Source organism: Pleurodeles waltl, chromosome 10 (genome assembly GCF_031143425.1).
Source record: "Pleurodeles waltl isolate 20211129_DDA chromosome 10, aPleWal1.hap1.20221129, whole genome shotgun sequence".
Taxonomy (NCBI): Eukaryota; Metazoa; Chordata; class Amphibia; order Caudata; family Salamandridae; genus Pleurodeles; species Pleurodeles waltl.
The window spans coordinates 288794235-288816978 of record NC_090449.1 but is presented as its reverse complement, the minus strand read 5'-3'; positions in this window follow the sequence as shown (position 1 = coordinate 288816978).

Genomic DNA, 22744 nt, shown 5'->3' with positions numbered 1-22744 from the left:
AGTAGGACAAAGTGCTATGAAGTAATTTATTGCCCATAAAAAAAAACATTTTTATGCTTTCAAGGTGGCCACCACATATGGGTGTTGAATTTGATGACTATCTTGAAAGTATCAAAACAATGGGCATTGTTGCAGCCTTGAAAGATAAAAATGTTATTCTATGCTTTCAAGATGGCCGCATGTTTTTCCATGCCACATTGCATCATACAATATAGCGACCAGTTTGAAAACGTAAGAATTACATTTTCAAGACAGACAATTACAGCTGTTGGCTTAGTCAATTCTGGCACTATTTTAAAAGCATTGTCAAAGACATTGGCGCGAGCCAAAAAGCATTGGCATTGTGAGACTGATTGGCTTTGCCAATGCTTGTTTTATTTTATTTCCTTCAGATCGATCGCTGCACATAGTACTTTTACACACAACGTGGCTAGATCTCATTGCATACAAGCTCACTGAATAAGAATACACTAACAAAGTAGGAAACCATAAATGTAATTAAGAATGTAATACACGTGAACATAAAAGTAATCTTTAAGAATGTTAATGTATTTTTATTTTATTTTAATATGAATGCAGTGTGTTTTCTATAAAAGAAAACTGTAATAAAATATTGAAATCATCTCATAACACATCAGAAGAACAACATGCCTAATTTTCAAAAAATGCAACTAAAGCAAACATATTGGAAATACATGAATGGCAAGTCTAATATTATGACTATTCAGTGTGTATGTTCCCTAGATGAGGAGATGAAAGACTTATAATAAAAGTGTAATGCTCCCTTGGGTGGAAACATGGTTTAGTGCCTTGGTTGATTGTCTTAAACTCTTGAAACCTTGGCCCAGACTACCAACCAGCCAAAAGCCTTGGGTGCATCCAGACTAGACCGGGATAAGTGCCTTCAGTTCTGAGTAAAAATGTGCTGCTTCAGGAGTGTGTCTTAATTGTTGGAGTCACCACATTTGCTGGTGAGTGCACAGCAAGGAAATAAAGATCAGGGATTTAAACCTCTTTGACAGGGTCAGAAATAATGGAGGCTTGTAGGCATTGTAATAGTTTATGGTTTTATTTCTTTTTCGTAATGTTATGTGTTATAGTCTCGCTATATGAGTGTTGTTTTGTTTTTCCTCTCTCTCTCTGTCTCTCTCTCTCACTCTCTCACTCTCTCTGCTGGTATGTCTTCAGCTTCTTGACTCTGTTCCATTTTTCTTTTCTTTTGGTTTTCAGGTGGAATCTCAGGAATCATCCGGGATGTGCATTGGAGGAAAGAAGAACATAGAAGACCTTTAGGAGGTAGGTATTGTTTACTTTTCTCTCTCTCTGTCTTCTGTGACCTTTGTTTTCTTTTTTTCTGTCTTTATTTTGTTCCTTGGTGTTGCCTTTCTCTTTCTTTTCTGCCTTTTTTTTGTTTGTTGTCAATACTCATTCTACTCTTGGCTTTCTCTTTTCCTGTCTTTCGGACTTTCTTTCTTTCTTTCTTTCCTTCTCAGGGCTCTTCTATAATCTCCTGTCTCTCTCCTTAATATCTGGTCTGTCTGTACTTGTCCTTTTGCTTGTATTTCTTCTACTACTAGTGATACTAGCTGCTTTGTTCTCCCCAGTTTCCCTCTTGTTTTCTGTAATGTACCTACATGTAGATGAGTCTTTTTTCTAGTGATATCTTTGGTGCCCCGTGAAACAGTGAACTTAACAACACCTTCATTTTGGGCGCTCCCATGATGAATTCCCTTCGGTCCCCACTCCCCTTCTATTTTATTTTAAAAAATGAATTCCCACCTCCCCGTGTCCCATTTCGGCTGTGGTCCGTACCTGACTGGGCCACGTTCTTCCCAGAACGTGGCCGGCCTGTCCACTTCTTCTTTCCTCCAGGACGTCCTCCGCTGTCTCTGCTTTGGGGTTGATCAGCGCCTCTCCTCCACGTTACCTTCTTCTGGGATTGAGCTTGGATACCGGTCTGTCTATCCCGCTTTCCTTCCTCGCCACCTCTTCTCCTCCTGGGGTAAACTACTCTCCTCCCCACTCGTCCTGCTCAGGGTTTTAAACCCCTCTAGGTTCCGGCGTCCTTCTCGCGGACACGCTTCCCAACCTCTCCCGCCTCTTCCAGGTCAGCGTCCTCTCCGGATCTGGGTTCCGCACACCATCACAACCTCTTTTTCTCTTTTTCTGCTGATGAACCCACCCACAAGAGGGGAGGGGCATAAAAGTCAAAAGAATCTGGGTGCAGTTTTAGCATACCCTTCTGGGTATCTTCAAGGCCCCTTGTCAAAGGCATTAGAGCAGGGTGTTCCTGCAAGTTGACACTGCACCTTGCCTTTGGAGAAGGGCTGAATCCGAACACAGTGGTCTGAAGTTTGCTACTGAATATCCTGTGGGACAGGTTTGGGCATTCTCTGAACTTTCTATTTCTTCTCCCAAAATATATCATACAGGGCCACAGTTACAATGCATACTCTCCTGGCTGGTGTGCAGTTAGCATTTCCCTTTAGTTTTTCTTTGCCTATGGGAGTGTGTCTGTAATGTGATACTGCAAAGGCATTACTTCACTTGCAAGAGACCATGCGTCCACAAGGGTGAGAGGACGCCATGTTTGCATTGCAAAGTGATCTGCAGCTCGTTAAAGTTACAGCCATTATAGTAGGTCAGAAGTTCCATTAGAAGAGTGTTTCCTGACAAACATTGGCACTGTTTTATGAATCTTCCCAAAACTTTCGCAAAATAGTTTATTCACCTCAAATCCTTCTTGTGAAGTTTTGTGCTAATCTGGCAAGCACAGGCCAAGATAAAGCGGGTGGGGTCTCAAAGTGTTGATTTCCCATGTGAAGACCCACAGGACATTTGGGGAAGTGATACAGAAAAAAACGGCTAAATGGAACTATACAAAGTTTGACATAAAGAACTTTACTCAGAAGGCGTGTTTTATTCTTTGGTGTAAATCTATTTTCTGAGAGTTTCTGAGAAATCTGTGTTTAAAGAGGTGCTCAGGGCTGGGTACAAATAGGTTAAAACGTTATAGCTGTCTTGACTGTTGGTGACCAGATGGCCTCTCAATAGCCATTTTAAACAGGAATAGTCAATCCTGATTGGTAGAGCATAACCTAAACAGCATATTGTGGCAGCCATTAAAGGACACTGGGACATGGTTCTGCATCTTGTAAATGATTTAAAAAAATAAAAGAGGGCAAGGTGAGCAAAACTGACTCAGAGGCGGGCCCCCCACCTAGACAGGCTAGTCACAACGTGGACAACATGCTGTGGCAGCCATTTTAAAACTAAGGGACATGGTTCCTACATCCTGAAAATGAAGTAAAAAAGTACATGCGGAAAGGTGAGTACACTAGGACCCTGATGGGTTGGGAGATTGCCTAAAGAGCCCCTTTCCTTGGTTGACAGGCCACAATATGGACAACGTGCCATTATAGGACTTGGGTGCATGGTCTGCATTGAAATGCTTAAAGTGAACGTCAGGTTTTGTGAAATAAAGTAGCACATATAAAGATTTAAGTCCCAATATAAATCATTTGTTTGTGGTACCATACTCATTTTGGAAACTGTGCTGTGTTCTAAGGAGATTTTATCTTGTGGAAAATGCTGATCCTCTGCTGGGATTTGTTGAAACATAATTGAAAACAAAACTATTTCAGCTCATAATTTTGTCGTAGAGGTTATGGAAGATGCTCCAGAAGCTAAAATGAGAGAACACTTCTATGAGATCCTGCCATCTTGCTCAGTCTTGTGAGAACATAGGCCCTCATTATGACTTTGGCGGTCAAAACAGTTGACCACCGAAGTCACGCCTGCCAGGAGATCGCCAGTGAGGCAGTCTTGAGACCAGCATATTATGACTCCTGGCAGCTCTCTGCCGTAAATTGGGGGGACAGCCGCCTGCAGCCATACTGGCAGTTGGCGGTCCAGTAGAGGTTGCTCCGCTGGCACTGCCACATCATAACAACACCGCCCACCGTATTACAACTTTGTAACAGGCGTGGCGGTGTTGTGGTGACGTGGCAGTGCCGGCGGAGCAGGCCCCATGGACCCTGTTCCAGGTAAGGTGATCAACCAACAAGGGAGGGAGGATGTTGAGTGTTGTGTGTGTGAAAGGGTGTGTGTGTGTGAATGGAGGGGGGTGGGGGGTTGTTGTGTGTGTTTGTGTGCATGTGTGTGCAAGTGTCTGTGTGCTTGTGTGAATGTGTGTATGCTGGGGTGGGGGGAGTGTTGTGGCCATGTGTGCATGTGTGTGTAAATGAGTGAGCGTGAATGTGTGCGTGTATGTATGTATGTGTGGATGTGTGTGTGTATGTCGGTATGTGTGGTGTGTGCGTGCATGGATTGGTGGGTCAATACGGGGGTCAGGGGTCAGTACGGGGATCGGGGTGGGTGGTCAGGATGTGGATTGGGGGAGGGGGAGTCAGTACAGGGATCGGGGCGGGGAGGGTCAGTATGGGGATCAGGGGGGGGTCAGTACGGGGATCGGGGAGAGGTCAGTACAGGGGGAGGGGGGCTGTATGGGGATGGGGAGGGGTGTGTCGCTGCTTGAGGGGTGTGGGGGGCTCCTGATGGCTTCCGGAGTGGGGGGGCTCCTACAGGGAGGGGCTTTGGGGAGTCCTGTAGTGGCAACAGGCATTAGTATTCTTGTCACCAGTATCCTTACCACCAGGGATTTCGTGGCAGGGCTGCCGCCACATAATCCCTGGCAGTAAGGATACTCATTATACCGTGGGCGATCCCACTCTCCTGGCGGTACAGGCAGTGAACTGGCTGCGGTGCAGCCAGTTCAATGCAATGGTCAAAATTTGGCGGTCCTGCACCGCACGCTGTCGGCGGTTTGGCTACCACCGCCAGCGTGGTGGGGCAGGACCGCCAGGGTCATAATGACTCACCACAGTCTTATAGTCTGACTAAAACATGTACTTTTAACAGCAGCAGCCTATCAATTGATTTATTTTTTTCTAGCCCCTCTTTTTTGGTGTTTGTTGATATCAATTGGTTCACCAGTGTTCTACTGCAGCTTCCCACAGTGTTCTATGAACAACGAGTATGCTAATATTCTGTATTTATGACAAAACAGTGGTATATCCGTAAGGATAACCTGGGGTCCTGCACAACCTTTAGGAATTGCCTGGCATATATCTTTAAGTGGATGTTGGCCAGCAATCTTCAGTGTAACACCAGAAAAACTGAAATTCTGCTGCTTGAGTCTTCCTCTCTTTTTGAGTGGAACAATTCTGTGTACGGGTTCAATTGTGACAGTCTTCAATGGCAGTGACGCTGTTCCTGAGTAGCTGTTGTGACTTATAAATCTCCTGATTGATTGATTCTAGAAGCCATTTTGGAATCAAAGCTGCAGTAGTTAAAACTCGTATTCTAGAAATGAAAAAAATGAGGGGTTATATTTTGTCGCAGAAAGTATGGTTAGTGCTTTTTGAAGCAAAAACAAGGACACATTTCCTATGAGTTTTCAAATATCTTTCTCATCCATGCCAGTAAAACATTCTGACTTGCAAACTGAAAAAGCTCATTGGAACACTAGCATCAGTCTATTACATAACTACCCTGTCTTTTACAGCAGCCTCCCATAGTGTAATAACTAACATATAAAGTGCTAACTGTCATGATCCATAGGAAATACTGAGGGATTTCTTCCCATTCCATTTGTTCTGGGATATCCTTGGACTCCAATAGTCAGGACCTGGAGAAGGCAATCTGCGAGGCAATTGTCCAGAAAACATACAGAACCAGGTTTATTATTGTAGTCACCATTTAGTCAAGGCAGAATTTTATTTAAGAGGAGTGCCTTGAAAGTCTTTGGGAATGTTGTTTAATGCTTGTCTGGGGGTGGGGGTGTAGATTTAGCCTCAGCCTCTGTTTATTAGAACACTTAAGGGTGCGTCAAACTTTTCTGGAATGTTTCCTGATGACCGCTTGTGAGTTGAAGTCTTGAAAGCCATCTTGTCTGCGAGAGTCTAACAGGCCACGCCCTCCAGCATACCATGCTTGGCAATCGGAGTTCCCGGGGAGTTCAGTTCATCGGTCCAGCGCAACTTACCTGCAACCTGCCAATGCCCTTCAGGATATTCAGATCTGTGCGTATTGTAGTTCTTTGTGATAATCTCCAGACTGGATGGCACCTGAAAAAAAAAGAAAGAAAGAACAAAGATTAGTAAAGATGTTCAGTGTGCGCGCGCACAAGAGACAAAAACAAAGAGCAGGCCCTTGCCATCATTTCACAGCACACGCAAAAGAGTGCAAAGTTGTTTGGTCACTAACTTGCATCTCGGTCTGTCACAACTCTAAGAGTGAAAGTTTTTAACTCATTTGCCCTTCGATTCCTAAAATGTGAGATCACCTCACCAGCTACAAACAGTATTGATGCAGAACGTGTGAGAAAGTAAGTGACCAGAATCAGCACTGACACAAGGTATTACTGCCCGACATTTAATTATTCAAACCACAAGATATGACAGGTACATGCATGTCAGTCAAGAAATGTATATGACAAGTGTTGGCAATGTCTTGTAGAAGCCTGTTATAAAGCCGATGTATTTCTGCACTGTAGTTTATTGGACAGTCAGTGATGCCCAACCAACAGAACAAGAAGAGAGAGACTCAGCTTTCTGCGTGAGGTCAGGAGTAGAAGCACAGACAGGTGACAGCTGCACAATAAAATCAAGCTTCTTTTTGCAGATTCCTATCCCTTGTTTCCTCCCTTCCCCTCGATGCTCTCTAAGAGGAGAGTTGCTGATGCGCTTCTTCTAGAGAACATAGTGGGCATAGATGGCAGGACATCAGAACCATCACTCCTGCTGGGTCAGATAACTACAGGTTAGGGCATCTGTGATACAATTATTTCAAGACCTATTTCACCTGTGACACTAACATTCAGTATTTATAATGAAAATGTGTCCCACCTGAATTCATCTTGATGGAATCAAAGCTGTAAAACTTAAATCATTTTCTTTAGAAATGAACAAAATCAGGAGGTTCTTTCCTTCAAAGAAATGATGGTCAGTTGTCAAAGAAAGCTAAAACTAGGATACATTTTCTGTGAGTTCTGAAATATCCATTTCAGTAAAATATTCAACCATGCAGAGTCAGACATATACTCCTAACACCATCAACAGTCTCTCAGTTAACTCCCTAGTAATCAACTGCAGTGTCATCAGAGTGTTCCAATGAAAATCTATAGTGCTAATATTTTGTATTTAAGACCAAAGTGAGGTGCTCCTGAACTTCATTATGTTGAAATAGGAGCTTTTGAATTTAAAGGCTTTCCTGAAGGGTAGGTTAAAGTATATGAACATTGAGATGTTAATGGAAGAATGCAACCAGCATACCCTTCCCACGTCTGTTTACTGAGTCTACCCCCTTACACACACACACATATACATATATATTATTATATATATATATATATATATATATATATATATATATATATATATATATATATATTTTTTTTTTTTTTAACTATGCTGACACCAAAGACGCCCTTCCAGTAGGCTGAAGTTTTGCACAGCGGGCGTCACCGCTGTATATGTCACACAATGTGCAACCGTGGGTAATTCAGTCAAAAAAGGGAGCCACACCAGTGAGGTTTCAAAAGCCAGTTTTAATGGCAAAGATAAATAAATACATAGAGTTAGAGTGATAAAGTGATGTTTTAGTTAGGTATGCTAATAGGATCTTAGCTAATATTAAAAGAAACTCTACAGATTCACAGAAAAAAAACAAAGATTAAAGTGATGTTATAGCTAGGTGTTGCAATAACATAAAAACTAACGTTTAAAAAAAAAAAAGTTCTCTGAAATGCTCAAGTTATAGCGCAGTGGGCTAACTATAACTTGCACCCCCACCATGCTCTGCTTATTAACTAACATATTACATCATTCATGACATGTTATATGACATCAATGATGGCATCACTGATGACATCTCAAATTACACATGTGGGTCAATAGCATGAAAGTAGCAGAAGCCCTGGAGACAAGTGTAATCATACATTTAAAAAAATGTATGGTGCACTGTTGAAAAATCATTAAAATACTCCATGTTAAACAATGTAAAGGCTGAGTGCACCTGAGTGGTTTGCAAAGTTATGTTTGAAATTGGGTTGTCACTTAAAGCTAAAGTCTGTTCTAAAAAATCTATGAGAAAGGGTGAAACTGCCATTGACACTACATTAACCAACAGTAGACATCTAGGCATGTGCCCATGTTTTATAGTTGTAAAATATTGGTTTAGACTACCCAGGGTTACTATGATTTTGAATCAGGGTTGCATTACTTTTGTGGCGCAGCCTCAATGCAAAATCATATTTGGCATTTACTGTGGGTTAGTAAATGTAAGGTAGCACACTGCCTTATGTTACTTTGTGTCAGATAGGCGTTACATGGGTGGGGCAAGGGCGTTCACATGCATTCGCTCATGTATTTTGATGCAAACCTAGATTTACAAAGAATTGTAAAGCTGGGTTTGCACCAAAAAAGTGATCCTACCCATAAGAGGCATAACATGAAGAAATATTTTAAGTTCTCCTCATCACTTCCTCGTTCCATTTGTACTTTATTCTGCAGCACCCTTAGAATGAGGAATATGCCTCTAAGGATAGCTTTTATGCAGGAAGGTGTCCCTTGTTGCACAAAATCAGTGATGCCTGTAACGCAGGTATTGATACACAATGGTATAAGGGTGCCTGCATTGGTTCTAGGCAGCAAACAGTGCTCCAGTGCAAGGAGAGAACAGAAATGATCCATATAATTGAAAATATGGAGCATTTCTGATCTCTCCCTTTCATGCAAAGCAGCACAGCAAGTTTCCCTTCTGCTACATATTAACAAAGGTGCCCACAATTCTATAGACTGTGCATCTTTACTTCCAGGACTTCACTAAAGATATTCAGGAATTGCAGATTATAGAATTATTTAGAATGTAGGGATGTCCCGCTTAGAGGTGTCATACCCATGACTCTAAGGTTATATGCCATTATGCACATCCCAGGAATGTATGTAGTGTATTTCTAAACAACTGAGTGTTGTCCATGGGGCCTGATAGAAGGTGTTTTTACAGTGACAAAAGTATAGCTGTCAACCTCTCGACTTAAAATTCCAGGTCATGTAAAGTCTTTAAAAGGATAATCCCATTAAGGTGAATGGAAAATTGTTCACAAGTGTTGCATGTTGAATTACATAAAGTCTAATAACCTTAAGGGACAGTGTCACGAGTATTGCATGATGTCACAAGTGATGTTACAAAGTATGCAATTTGAGATGTCATCAGTGATGTCTTCAATTATTTTATTTAACTTGTCATGAGAGTTGTAATATGTGAGTACATACGCACCACATGGCAGTTTATAGTTAGCTCAGTAAACGTGGGAATTTTGCAGGCTTTTAGTTTTTTAATGTTAGTGTTGACTTTAGTTCACTACTTAACTATAACACCACTTTACCCTTTGTCCTCCAAGAAAGAAGTGACTCAAATTGATGAACTCACCAAAGAACAAAAATATATTTCCAGTACCACGCTTTGGCTTCCACCTTCCCTTGGTAGTGTTAGCAAGCCGGTCCTTAATAAGTAAACTTACAAGGGGACACGTTTAGTTTGATGAACCTTTTGACTTGTTTAGGATGTTCTTGCCATAGCTCCAATATAGGGAACAACACAATAATCAATAATCATTAGTTAAATCAACAATCAATAGAGTTAGTAATTGTCACACAACATGACTTCTCAGCTATGAATAACCACACCTTTACTAAAGTTTAGTAATAAGTAATTTTTTTCCCTTATTTTACAATACTAAGGCGGTCATTCTGACTTTGGCGGGCGGCGGAGGCCGCCCGCCAAAGTCCCGCCGTCAGAATACCGCTGCGTGGTCAGAAGACCGCCGCGGTAATTGTGAGTTTCCCGCTGGGCTGGCGGGCGACCACCAGAAGGCCGCCCGCCAGCCCAGCGGGAAACCCCCTTCCATGAGGATGCCGGCTCCGAATGGAGCCGGCGGAGTGGAAGGGGTGCGACGGGTGCAGTTGCACCCATCGCGATTTTCAGTGTCTGCTTGGCAGACACTGAAAATCTTGGTGGGGCCCTGTTAGGGGGCCCCTGCAGTGCCCATGCCAGTGGCATGGGCACTGCAGGGGCCCCCAGGGGCCCCGCGACACCCGTTACCGCCAGCCAGGTTCTGGTGGTCAAAACCGCCAGAGCCAGGCTGGCGGTAAGGGGGTCGGAATCCCCATGGCGGCGCTGCCTGCAGAGCCGCCATGGAGGATTCCCCAGGGCAGCGGGAAACCGGCGGGACACCGCCGGTTTTCCGTTTCTGACCGCAGCTGTACCGCCGCGGTCAGAATGCCCATGGGAGCACCGCCAGCCTGTTGGCGGTGCTCCTGCGGTCGTTGGCCCTGGCGGTCCATGACCGCCAGGGTCAGAATGACCCCCTAAGTCATGTGGATTAAACTCAAACTCAATTCAAAATGCATATGAGAATGGTATGAATTAGCCAAAAGATGCCAGAAACACAATCAAATCAAGACTTGTATCACTATACACTCAAAGGCATTATTGCAGATCATTAATAAAATCAACTTCAATATTTAAGCACTGTCCATAAAATTCAGCAAAATTGTCTGTCAAACATTTGTCTCTCCAACTTGTCATGCGTCAAATAGAAAACCTCATCTAACCCAGATTAGCATCAGCATGTGGGACTTCATGCAAAACAATTTAGAACATGAATGTAGAAAACATCTATCAAAGGAACACTATCTAAGACAGCGCAGTTGGTACCTAGAAAGAAAAGGCACAAAAATAAGTTTCAATCATATTGTCATATCTACCTATCGACAGTATGGGTCAGCAAACAGAATCAGTCTTCGTCCTCAGGTCATCAGTTGATCAACAACACATCAGGCTCTCAGTCAGAGAGTATGAGCTCAATGACATAATCTCGAATCTCTTTTTCTCTATAGCGGTCTGCCTAGAATCTGAATAGGGTCTGAAGGTCTCTTCCCTCTGTCACGTTGTTATATCAAATTCACCCAAACTATCACCTAATTCCCAACTGGTCAATTAATCGTACGTTATTACTCTGTTCGGAAATTTTCTTGTACCAAATCTATGAATTGTAGTATTTCACACTTCACACGTTGTTGATTGGTCTGGTTTACGGTGTTCTCATTATCCGGCTCGTCAGATATCAAATTTGTTGCATCTTCTTCTCCAGTCAGTGTCTTTGTTGTTTGCATCCTGGGAAAGTACATCTAACACATTTTACACATGTTTCAATACATTACAAGAGACCTCATCTCCTGTCCGTCGGTTCTCATAGAAAACATCTGCTAAGCATTTTATTAAACAATGAGCATTTCACAGTTAGTTCACCCTGTCAGCATTTTTCATTAACTGCTAAGAAATACAGCTTCTGCATGAGGCCTGGCAACTAGGCCAAGACACTCGCTAAGTTAAGGCCTAAATTAATAAGCACAAACATATTTCATAAGTCACAATATGATACATTACTACATTAATCTAATACATTTTCAATATTTTATAAGTATTAATCATAGATTAGCACATTTCGTGGACACTGGTGGCCATTCTCTGAGGTCACAATTTCAAACGTGCACATTATTTTTCTACGTTATTCATTTTTCTATAGAATTCATTATTCAACAGAATTCATTATTCAAAATACATAAACACTCATTAATAATTTCTAATTAAGACATCTGCTTCAGCAGTAGTACAAGATGCTTTGCTAGGACACAGCTGACACTGCTGGATTTTCAAAAAGCATCATGAGTGAAGATTCCGTTGTGGAATGTGGAATCAAGGCACTCCTGCGATCTCTTAAGATATGCAGTAATCAGGTGGTATTGTCAGTCATGTTAAGTTCATGTAGATGCAGTGATTTTAAACAGTAGATCTTCATTTACGAAATGTTCCACAGGAAAAATCTTTAAATATGATAGTAAATGGTCCTCGAAGGTAGAATGATTGGTTACAGGCTGGTTTCAAGTTTCATACTAACTATTGCTGAATGGTGGTTCCTGAATCGTAAACAGAGGTCATTCACTGTTTGGCCTATACATTGTTTTTACAGCTTTGGCGTTGGCACTGAATCACATAAATAATACATTTTGATTGACGTGTAAGGTGCTGTCTTATTCCATAGGTCTTTCTTGAAACAGAACTAGCTACTGATGATGTCTGAAAAAGGTACTCAACTGCACCTTTTACAGTCACAGCAATGCATTTATTACAGCTTGCTTGAGTTGATCTCTCACAATAAGAGATCATAAATTGAAAGCTCTCGTGTAAGCAATGGCTGGAGGTTTTGGAAAAACCTTTTGCAACTTTTCATAAGTGGATAACAAGGCAAGTGTCTTTGCATTATATTTCTGTATTTGGGAGCGGATGGATGGTAGTCAACTACAAATGGGATTCTGCCACTCTTGCTTCTGCTGCTGGTATTCCAAATAAGTGCTTCCTTGGGTAGCTGCATAGACGTGTCAATTTGTTGCTGTATGATATGCAGAGGATAGCCACACTTTTAAGTAATGTAGTGAGCTCCTGTAGATGGTCTTTACACATCTCATTTCTGCAGATGCATCTTATATATATTGTCATTATAAATATTTGTAGAGCTAAATATATGCATATATACAGGGAGTGCAGAATTATTAGGCAAGTTGTATTTTTGAGGATTAATTTTATTATTGAACAACAACCATGTTCTCAATGAACCCAAAAAACTCATTAATATCAAAGCTGAATATTTTTGGAAGTAGTTTTTAGTTTGTTTTTAGTTTTAGCTATGTTAGGGGGATATCTGTGTGTGCAGGTGACTATTACTGTGCATAATTATTAGGCAACTTAACAAAAAAAATATATATACCCATTTCGATTATTTATTATTACCAGTGAAACCAATATAACGTCTCAACATTCACAAATATACATTTCTGACATTCAAAAACAAAACAAAAACAAATCAGTGACCAATATAGCCACCTTTCTTTGCAAGGACACTCAAAAGCCTGCCCTCCATGGATTCTGTCAGTGTTTTGATCTGTTCACCATCAACATTGCGTGCAGCAGCAACCACAGCCTCCCAGACACTGTTCAGAGAGGTGTACTGTTTTCCCTCCTTGTAAATCTCACATTTGATGATGGACCACAGGTTCTCAATGGGGTTCAGATCAGGTGAACAAGGAGGCCATGTCATTAGATTTCCTTCTTTTATACCCTTTCTTGCCAGCCACGCTGTGGAGTACTTGGACGCGTGTGATGGAGCAGTGTCCTGCATGAAAATCATGTTTTTCTTGAAGGATGCAGACTTCTTCCTGTACCACTGCTTGAAGAAGGTGTCTTCCAGGAACTGGCAGTAGGACTGGGAGTTGAGCTTGACTCCATCCTCAACCCGAAAAGGCCCCACAAGCTCATCTTTGATGATACCAGCCCAAACCAGTACTCCACCTCCACCTTGCTGGCGTCTGAGTCGGACTGGAGCTCTCTGCCCTTTACCAATCCAGCCACGGGCCCATCCATCTGGCCCATCAAGACTCACTCTCATTTCATCAGTCCATAAAACCTTAGAAAAATCAGTCTTGAGATATTTATTGGCCCAGTCTTGACGTTTCAGCTTGTGTGTCTTGTTCAGTGGTGGTCGTCTTTCAGCCTTTCTTACCTTGGCCATGTCTCTGAGTATTGCACACCTTGTGCTTTTGGGCACTCCAGTGATGTTGCAGCTCTGAAATATGGCCAAACTGGTGGCAAGTGGCATCGTGGCAGCTGCACGCTTGACTTTTCTCAGTTCATAGGCAGTTATTTTGCGCCTTGGTTTTTCCACACGCTTCTTGCGACCCTGTTGACTATTTTGAATGAAACGCTTGATTGTTCGATGATCACGCTTCAGAAGCTTTGCAATTTTAAGAGTGCTGCATCCCTCTGCAAGATATCTCACTATTTTTGACTTTTCGGAGCCTGTCAAGTCCTTCTTTTGACCCATTTTGCCAAAGGAAAGGAAGTTGCCTAATAATTATGCACACCTGATATAGGGTGTTGATGTCATTAGACCACACCCCTTCTCATTACAGAGATGCACATCACCTGATATGCTTAATTGGTAGTAGGCTTTCGAGCCTATACAGCTTGGAGTAAGACAACATGCATAAAGAGGATGATGTGGTCAAAATACTAATTTGCCTAATAATTCTGCACTCCCTGTACTTACCTCAATATGTTGGCAACAACATTTAGGGCTCAACATTCTCGAAGCGCAACATTTCCTTGAATCTTGGTTCTTTCCTGTGTTGAGCTAGAACACAAAAGCCATCGTAATTATATTTCTTATTGTGTTAGCGTCGGAGTATTCCACCCACCAAACACTGCATAAGGCGTTAGCTATAATCCTGCCAAGTTTTGTGCTTTGGTCGCCACCACCAGCCCAGTCTCACGGGAGAAACTGTGCAAGTCGGAGTGTGAATTTCATGTAAGCTGTGAACATTCAGGAACATTTGCGCATTAGGTGAAATATATCTCTGTTGATGATCACTTTGGTGAGACCTGCAGCGACAATCAGCATTAATATTCATTATTTGAATCTCGAGTTATGCCTCATGAACATGACGCAGCTTTCGTTACCCGGTTTGAACCGGTTCTCTTTTTTTATCTTCCACCGACAGACGAATGCTGAATCCGCCCTGCCAGAAGTGGAATCAGTGAAGCCAGGAACCGTCCAGACGCCCAGCCTGAACATTAACAACCCCAAACATCTGCTTTTCTCAGAGCTGATACAGAAAGAGTGTGAGTAGCGAAAAGAGCGAACAATTGCACTGCTGCAAACTCAAAACTCGTGAAGGCTTCCAAGGTCGCAACTTTCACGTCTGAAAGAAGCACGACATGACCGAGCACAGGCCAGGCATGAAAGATACCAAAAGGAAAGCAATATCACGTCAGCGTAAAATCGAGTTGCACGTGACAATATGCGCCTTGGCTCGTCCCACTCCTTCCGAACTGAATTTTCTGTGTAATCGGACTTTACCTCAAGCAGCACGATTTAACAGAACGCTTGTTCTCTGTTGTGCAGCCCTCGGGTTGCCTCCAAATGCTTTAAAGAAGACAGATAAAGAGGGAATCGGGAGAAGACGAGGAAGGAGCCATGTGAATAGACTGAGGGTTCCCGAGGCACTCTTACCACACCAGCTGGTGCGCAGTTAGCTGGCTGGAGAAAAAGATGTGCGTAGAAGAGGCTAGATGTAGGCATTAGTAGCAAGGTACGGGAAACATTGCCATAAAGTAGGGAGTGGGAGAGGGTATTAGACAGTGTTTAATTAGTAAAAAAAAAAAAGACTGCTCTGCTCACATGACCGCGGCCGGCACTAGTAATACCAAGGCTGCATAGTCTTGGTTCCATCTCATGCCTCATCAATCCACTACTAGACACTCCCTGCCCTTATCTCGAACTTGCAGGTTCCTACTTGCTCTCTTTATAACGGGTTCTCTTGCTTAGTCTTTCACCCTTGTGTATTTTTCTCTCTCTTGCTCTGGGTTAAAGTGTGGAGCAGAAAAATAAGTGGCAGTACTAAAAAATGAGTGATGGTGGCACCAACCGGCAAACACTGGCTCAAATTAAGCTCTTGTAAGTGACATCAATGATGGAAAATGGCGTTGGAAATTGAATTCAAATGCGTGCGTGTTGGTCTGAAAATAGAATTAGAGGCTATTGCAAGGATTAAACATCAAGGTGCTCAGCTAGAGAGATACTGAGGCCAGGGGAATCTCAGGTAAGAACACGTCTAATGCCTCCCTCCCAATGGCGTCTTCACTAACAGAATGGGCCTCTCCCCGATTGATACCTTTATTAGAAGCGGCCACAACTATGGACTTGCAAGATTTAGACAAGTCAGGTAACAGGTACACACCCCTTCTTTTCACTGTGGCACACTGGCTTTCGGAAGGGTATAGATTTCAGGGTTCAAGGAGGAGTTCTGCCCTGACACTCACTATTTAAACACTTGTGGGTACATCACACTGTTAATTAAGCATCATTGCCAGCATCCACAGTCAATAACTGCTTTTAATTACCCTCACTGCAGTTACGGGCTCAAACTGCAGGCAAGAGTGCATAACATGGAAGTTAAGTAAAAGTCGTTATTACTCTGCATGTGAGAGCGATAACCTTACTAGCAACCCGCCAACCCCAAATAGTGAGTGTACTTGAGCAGGAGCTGCCTCTCACCTGAATCAACAGGGGAAAAGAAACCACCCCACTCTCTTGCTGCGCTTCTTCTGCCTCCTCCTCTGCAGCAGCCATTTTAGACTCAGTGGTCCAGTATCCTCCCATTGCTTGCAGAAGGGGTGGGTAAGCCTGAATAGAACAGAAAGATAGAACAAGCATTTGCAATGCACTAAGTTCTCGCATTTGTCGGAGTTACAACTGTTCACAGTTGTAAACTCCCAACCGGATTTTCCCTGCATTAAAAGAAAAAAACAGTGCATTCGCGCTGTACAGTTTACCGGCAAAAGTGCAATTAACACTTCTCGACTTCTGCCCAGCGAGATCGCGCTCCGAAAACAGAGAAAAAGTAGTCCACAACCCCAGCGAGCCTCGCATGTTTTCTGTACTTGGTCGCTGCGCTCGAGGAGGGCTAACCACGGAAAAGGCATGACGTATGCGTGCATTCCACTAATAAAAAGAAGAAGATTCTAACAGGCAAGCCAACTTACCAATGAGAAACACTGATGTGACGTCGATGGGGCTCCAAGCCCTTTTCTAATACCTTAAGCGTCTCGCTAGCGATACGCATGCGCTAGCGCATGCGACGCAGGCTCAACCCTAAAAAATCTGACAGTTTGCTTATATTTTCCTCTGCTCTTTAGTAGTTTGGGCCACCACCTCAACAAAATAAGCAGAAGCGTCCAGGAAGCCATGGTTGAAAGGACGGCTTCGGAGCAAAAGGCAGAAGGAGCGCAACGGGAGAAAGAAGGTGTTTTTCCCAATAGCCTTTAAACAACATCCATTACTTACTACTTATTTTCCACAGAGCTTGCCCTTAGGCTGGGGGTTAGATTGCAAGTGGGGACTGGGCTGCAACCCATGGCACAACAGAGGACGGGAGTATGGCACCACAGAATCCCCGCTTTTGCATGTCTACAATGGTCGCTGCAGCCTTCAATCAAAGCATTCTCTTTGGCTGGCTAACTAACAGTGTTCAATCAAGGTGCTAATAATCATTATAAATTAGACAGATGTACATGCTGCATTTTTGTTGGGTCCTATTCAGTCAGCATCTACCAAGGAGATTCATAATTAGTTCCTGAGAAAAGCCAGATTACAGTGTCAATTTACATATCACTACACCTTCTTCTTGTAACAGTGCATGTGAACTTCATAGAGTTATAATAAAGAATTTAAGTATTCACCCATCTCACATAAATGTGCCTGCAGTGGAAGACATGATGCAGGAGACCACTTTTGAATCATCAACTCTCCTATAAAAAAGACTGATTATTCACATTAAAATGTTTCTTATCTCTGCTGCTACAAGTTCCTGAAATGCACGTGCCTCCAAAAACATCCCTTTCATGCGTTGGTGTTACATACTTAAAGTGTTCCCAGATTATGAACATTTTGTAGTCTACTACAGTTGTTACTGAGGTTAACCCAGTAAACTCGTTATTTTGTCTGCTTTGGAATGGTGTTATTTTAATACATGTTTTAATTGGCTATCTTTGAATGTAGCAGCATATACAGGACAAAAGCACATTTGTAGGCAATAAATATATATTTATCAATTCCTTGTAATCAACTCATTTTAAAAGTTGATCAGGCAGATGTTCAAGCAGAGACAGGCAATCACTGTCAAAAGGAAGTGGGAAAAAGTGAAAAGAACAAATCTGAATGTCCAAGGAATAAACTGACAGACTTCTGCTGATGTTGTAAGTACATGTTTCACTCAGCATGACAGACATTTTTTTCTGAGGAAGATATTTGAGATTTATATAAAATGTGACATTATTTTACCTTCCTAGAACACTAACCATAATTGATATGACAAAACGAAACCCCACACTGTTCATCTACTACAGTTTCCTCAGTAGGAAATGCTTTCATTTTTAGAGCTCTTATTCCAGCTACATGGCATTCAGGTGTGCCTCACATTTGCTGCAAAGGCAGACTATTAGCGTTCGAATTGTTCATGAGCACACTGTTGAAGCTGCAGTAGAACACTGGGGACTCAACAGACTACTGCTGCTTTTGAAAGCACAACCTTACTCCACATGTGAACCTTTTTCCCTCATGACTCAAGAATATATTTGTGAAATTATAGAAAATATGTTCCTATTTCATTTTAGCATCTTTCATAACATCTATGAGAAAATCAGGAAAGAAAACCATTTTCTCTCAAACATGGTTCATCAAATCCCAGAAGATGATCTGCATGTTTTCACAAGGTAAAATCACCTTACAAATCACCACTATTCCTAAAATGAGTATGAGTAAAACCAGCAAATGTTTTATATTGTGACTAAGGGCCTGATTTATATGTTGTGGGGTAAGGATACTCGTAGCAAGGGTGACAGAGTATCCAAGCCACCAACATAATGGTCTGCACATCCAATTTAAATGAAGACAGAACAGAGGTTTGGCTACGGTGGTGACTACTCCATTTTATGCCATAGTCAAACCTATCAGACGGCTAGACGGAGTAAGAGCCGCCAGAAAAATGGTGATATGTCCGCTCACACAATTACGATGGGTGGACAAATAGCCATTTTTTACTGTTTGTCTCAGTTTGGCAAATCCTGGTTGTGAGATACAGTAAAAGGCTAATAATGCTTTTCCAACCATGGGACATGACTCCCATGGCAAAGGGAAACATTACCTTTTTTCTTTTCAAAAGAAAATCCAATTTCAGGATTTTCTTTTTGAAAATAAAAACGAAAATTGTTTGGTGCAAACAGCGAACTACATTGGCAGGAACTGCTGTGATGGTGGTTCCTGTCAATACATTATAAATGACTGCACGCTTGGTGGTCATTTATCAATTTGGCAGATGGTCCCTCTGTCATGAGGATGAAGTAAATTACTCCATCTCTCTGGCTGAGTGGCGTGCCATCCACCAATTAGTAAATCAGGCACTAAAATTGGTCATCAACCCTTTATATGTTTACATTTTTGTGGCCCTCACAACCAGGCATTCACTATAATGCATTTAAATGGAACAAAATGGCAGAATCTTAAACTCAAATATAATCCAACAGATATACCTATTATAATCTTTCATCTAAGTAGTCCCATTAAAACACTTTATCTAACAATCTGGTGAATTTCACCCCACATTTTAAGGGACAGAGTACAATAGCAATATTTTTCCATGGGGAGGGCACTCTCAGGTCATCTTAGAGCTTTCTAATTCCCACCCAGTCAACAAATACCCGGAAGTACCCTTCCACTTGGATAATATTACATAAATAATACTATTTACTACTGCAGTGGTATTCTTGTTTTTGACTGGTAAACGATAAACAACTGGTTTTTCAGTGCTTTGATAGATGTTAGCATCCTACATATTATAGCTAGATCTCAGCATGAAGTCTTCATCTTCCCAAGCTACCTAATAGCTGGTTGTAAACAGAAATACTGACTGACCTAAATATTGTGTCCTAAGTATCATTTATAAAGAATATTGTCCAGATTAGTGCAGATTTTCTACAATTAACTTTAATGGTGTGGTGTTCATATAATTAGGACATGCTATTTATGTCAGACAATATTTTTTCAGACAATGATTTTCTGCTACCACACCTGCCATACCTGCCAGTTTACAAAGAGAATGTGTAGATTACACCAACAATCCGGGGTTCATTGGTAAAGCTGGACATGTGATTTTTTTGGGAAATGCCCCAGGCTTTTTATACTTCAACGTATTGCTGCAGTGTAACTAAATTGCCTTTCAGATCAGGCTATACAACTGCATTTTACAGTGTGTGTGATGGAAATACAAGTCTGACGAAACCGCTAGCATAGATGGACATATTATTTAAAAACACATAAATAACGACTCCATGTTGATGTTGTGTTAAAACATGGTAGCACAAGACTTGCAAATGGTGGGTTGTGAGGAGTGACCCTGTTCTTTTTTTAGCCTGGCCGAAGTGAGAAGCTATAAGCAGAAGAAAGATGTGACCACTGCACATTCCCACATATCACACCTTTCCTGTGACCATGATGAGCATGAAAAAATACAATGTAAGACAAACCATAAGAAAGATGAACACCGACCAGTGCACTAATGGAGAGCCAGGGGATAGTACAAATGTGGGCACATCTTAACAAGATGAACACCTAGTGATATACTGAAATATAGAGCCCTCTTCTCTGTTCCTCCTAATAGAAGCCTTTGAAGGAGCTCAGAGGAGGCTTGTATCAGACCACAAGGCGCAATACTGGCACTGGATGCATCACTGCCAGCCAGAGGGTGGGATGCTGCTGTACTACTAGCCAACCAGCTAGTGACCAGAAGGCCTTATCCACTCCAAATTGATTTTGTCTGACAACTCTTAGCCTTGTGCCTGCCAGGATGGGTTGCAGGAACAGCCACCGTCTTCACTGACACAGTTAAGCACTATTCTCTCTCCATGCTTCATGGCAAAGATGGGGGCAGTATAATGCGAACTACGGATAAATAAATAAAAAACGTTCTCCTGGCAGCGCTGGTGCCTTTGGAAGAAGCAAATTACTGTCTGCATTCCTTGAAAAAGCAGTAACAACTTGCATTTATTTTTCTTAGGACTATCAAAATGCTTGGCCCTCCAAATTCTTGATTTTGCACTGAGCTCCATTGAAACTGCTTGAAATAAAATTTTTAAAAATGCTAGTTGTTGTAGAGCACATAATGAGCAATGGCCACTCTTGGATATGGTAAGTATAAGATCTGCACAAATTAATGAATAATGGTGATGAGAATGCTTTAGAAAATGAACAATCATGTTTAACATTTGGTGTTCTAAGAACATTTTGCATGAGGAAAGGCCTTTGTTATGTAGAAGAACAGATATATCATCAGCATAAGCTGCAGCTTATAGATGTCAGATTTAAAAGGGATGCTGCTTATGTTGAGATCCTCTATGATTGTTGTGTGTAGTGCTTCAATGGCCAACGGAAGCAGTAATAGGTATGGGGGACAACTCCCGATGTGTACCTTGCTTTCGATGGAAATATTCCGACATGTCACAATTAACTCTTACTCTGGCTTTAGGGTCAAATTATAGGGCGCAGATCATTATAATGGCCATATCTCCTACAGCATGTTTAAACAGCAATGGCTGCAGAAAGACCCATGAAACCTTGTTAAAGGCCCTTTTCCATGCCTTACACTACTGGTGTCACAGGGGAAGCAAACGTTTTGGCTTTTTCTAGTAAATGGCTAAACAGTCTTGTGTTGTCACTGACAAATCATTTTTTTTTTAAATCCCATATGTGAGAAGGGGTTTATAATTGAGTACATTACTGATGCTAGTCTTACCATAAATATCTCTGCATATGTTTTGCAATCAACATTTATTAATGAGATAAGGCGGTGATTATTATTAGTGATATATAATAGATCTTTCCCTTCTTTGTGAACGACAACTATAGTTGCATCCACCAATGTCCCTTTTACCTCACCCACATTGCCAAAATGTGTAAATATTGCTAGGAGTGGTTTTATGCGAGCCTGCTAATAGGTAAGACTCCCATGAGCTCCTGGAGACTTCACATTCTTAATGTGCTTAAGGGAATTGGCGGTCTTCCCAATTTCCTCTTTGTGATGGCAGCTTTATGTCTTTCAGGCAAGCAAGCATAACAATCTCCTGTAAGAATCCGCTCATTCAATGTGGAGAGCTCTGCATAAAATTAGTGGAATGAGGTTGAACTTTCTTCTTTTTTTCATTTTTGACAGACATCTTAGGCATTCTTAATGTCTGTATTAGTGATCAGTTTTTTCTGAAATTGTAAGTAAACATCCAGCATTTTCCCTATTCTATTTAGTTTGCCCGTTTTTTCATTTCATGACCCAGTGTCCATAGTTATACTGTGGAGCATAATATTTTATTGTGTAGGCATTTTAATGATCTAAATGTATTAAGCTGTTGGGGGACATGGCCACAGCTGACCAAGATGGCTGCTTGGACGAAGAACTCAATTCCCCAGCCCACATTGTCAGTCATCATCTATTCTTTTAATGAGTTGATTCTTATCTCGTTCCCTCTAGAAGGTTGACTGCCTCCTGAGATCAAAATTGCAGCCATCCTGCCTCCATGGCCACGATAGATGTGCAGTGAGAGTTGCAGCCGGCACTTCATGACTTGAGGCCATTACACTGGTCGCTGGAGCTGCTGAGAGTGCTGCAATTGAGGAGCTCAATGGGTTCTGTCAGGAGGTCACCTTATCACCCTGCTGAGGACGGCGACGTTACTATCCCCAGAGGTGCAATTTTCTGAGACCCGCAGCTGGTGAACAAGGTGAGGTGGTGCGACTGGAACTGCGGAAGAGGACGAAGCCCCTCAGGGAGCTCTCTGTGCTGAACCAGGGGGAGGAGGGTGTGGATGGCAGTGTCCTTGTCTGCTTGGGGCCTGCGGGGGAGAGCTGAGGGTGCAACACCCAGCTTAGGCGGGGGCTGGGGAACACCCTAGGCAGTTGCTTGGTGTCTGGGACCTCGGGGCTTATTGCCTGCTTGGGCCCCCGCTGCACTGGGTGAGCTGG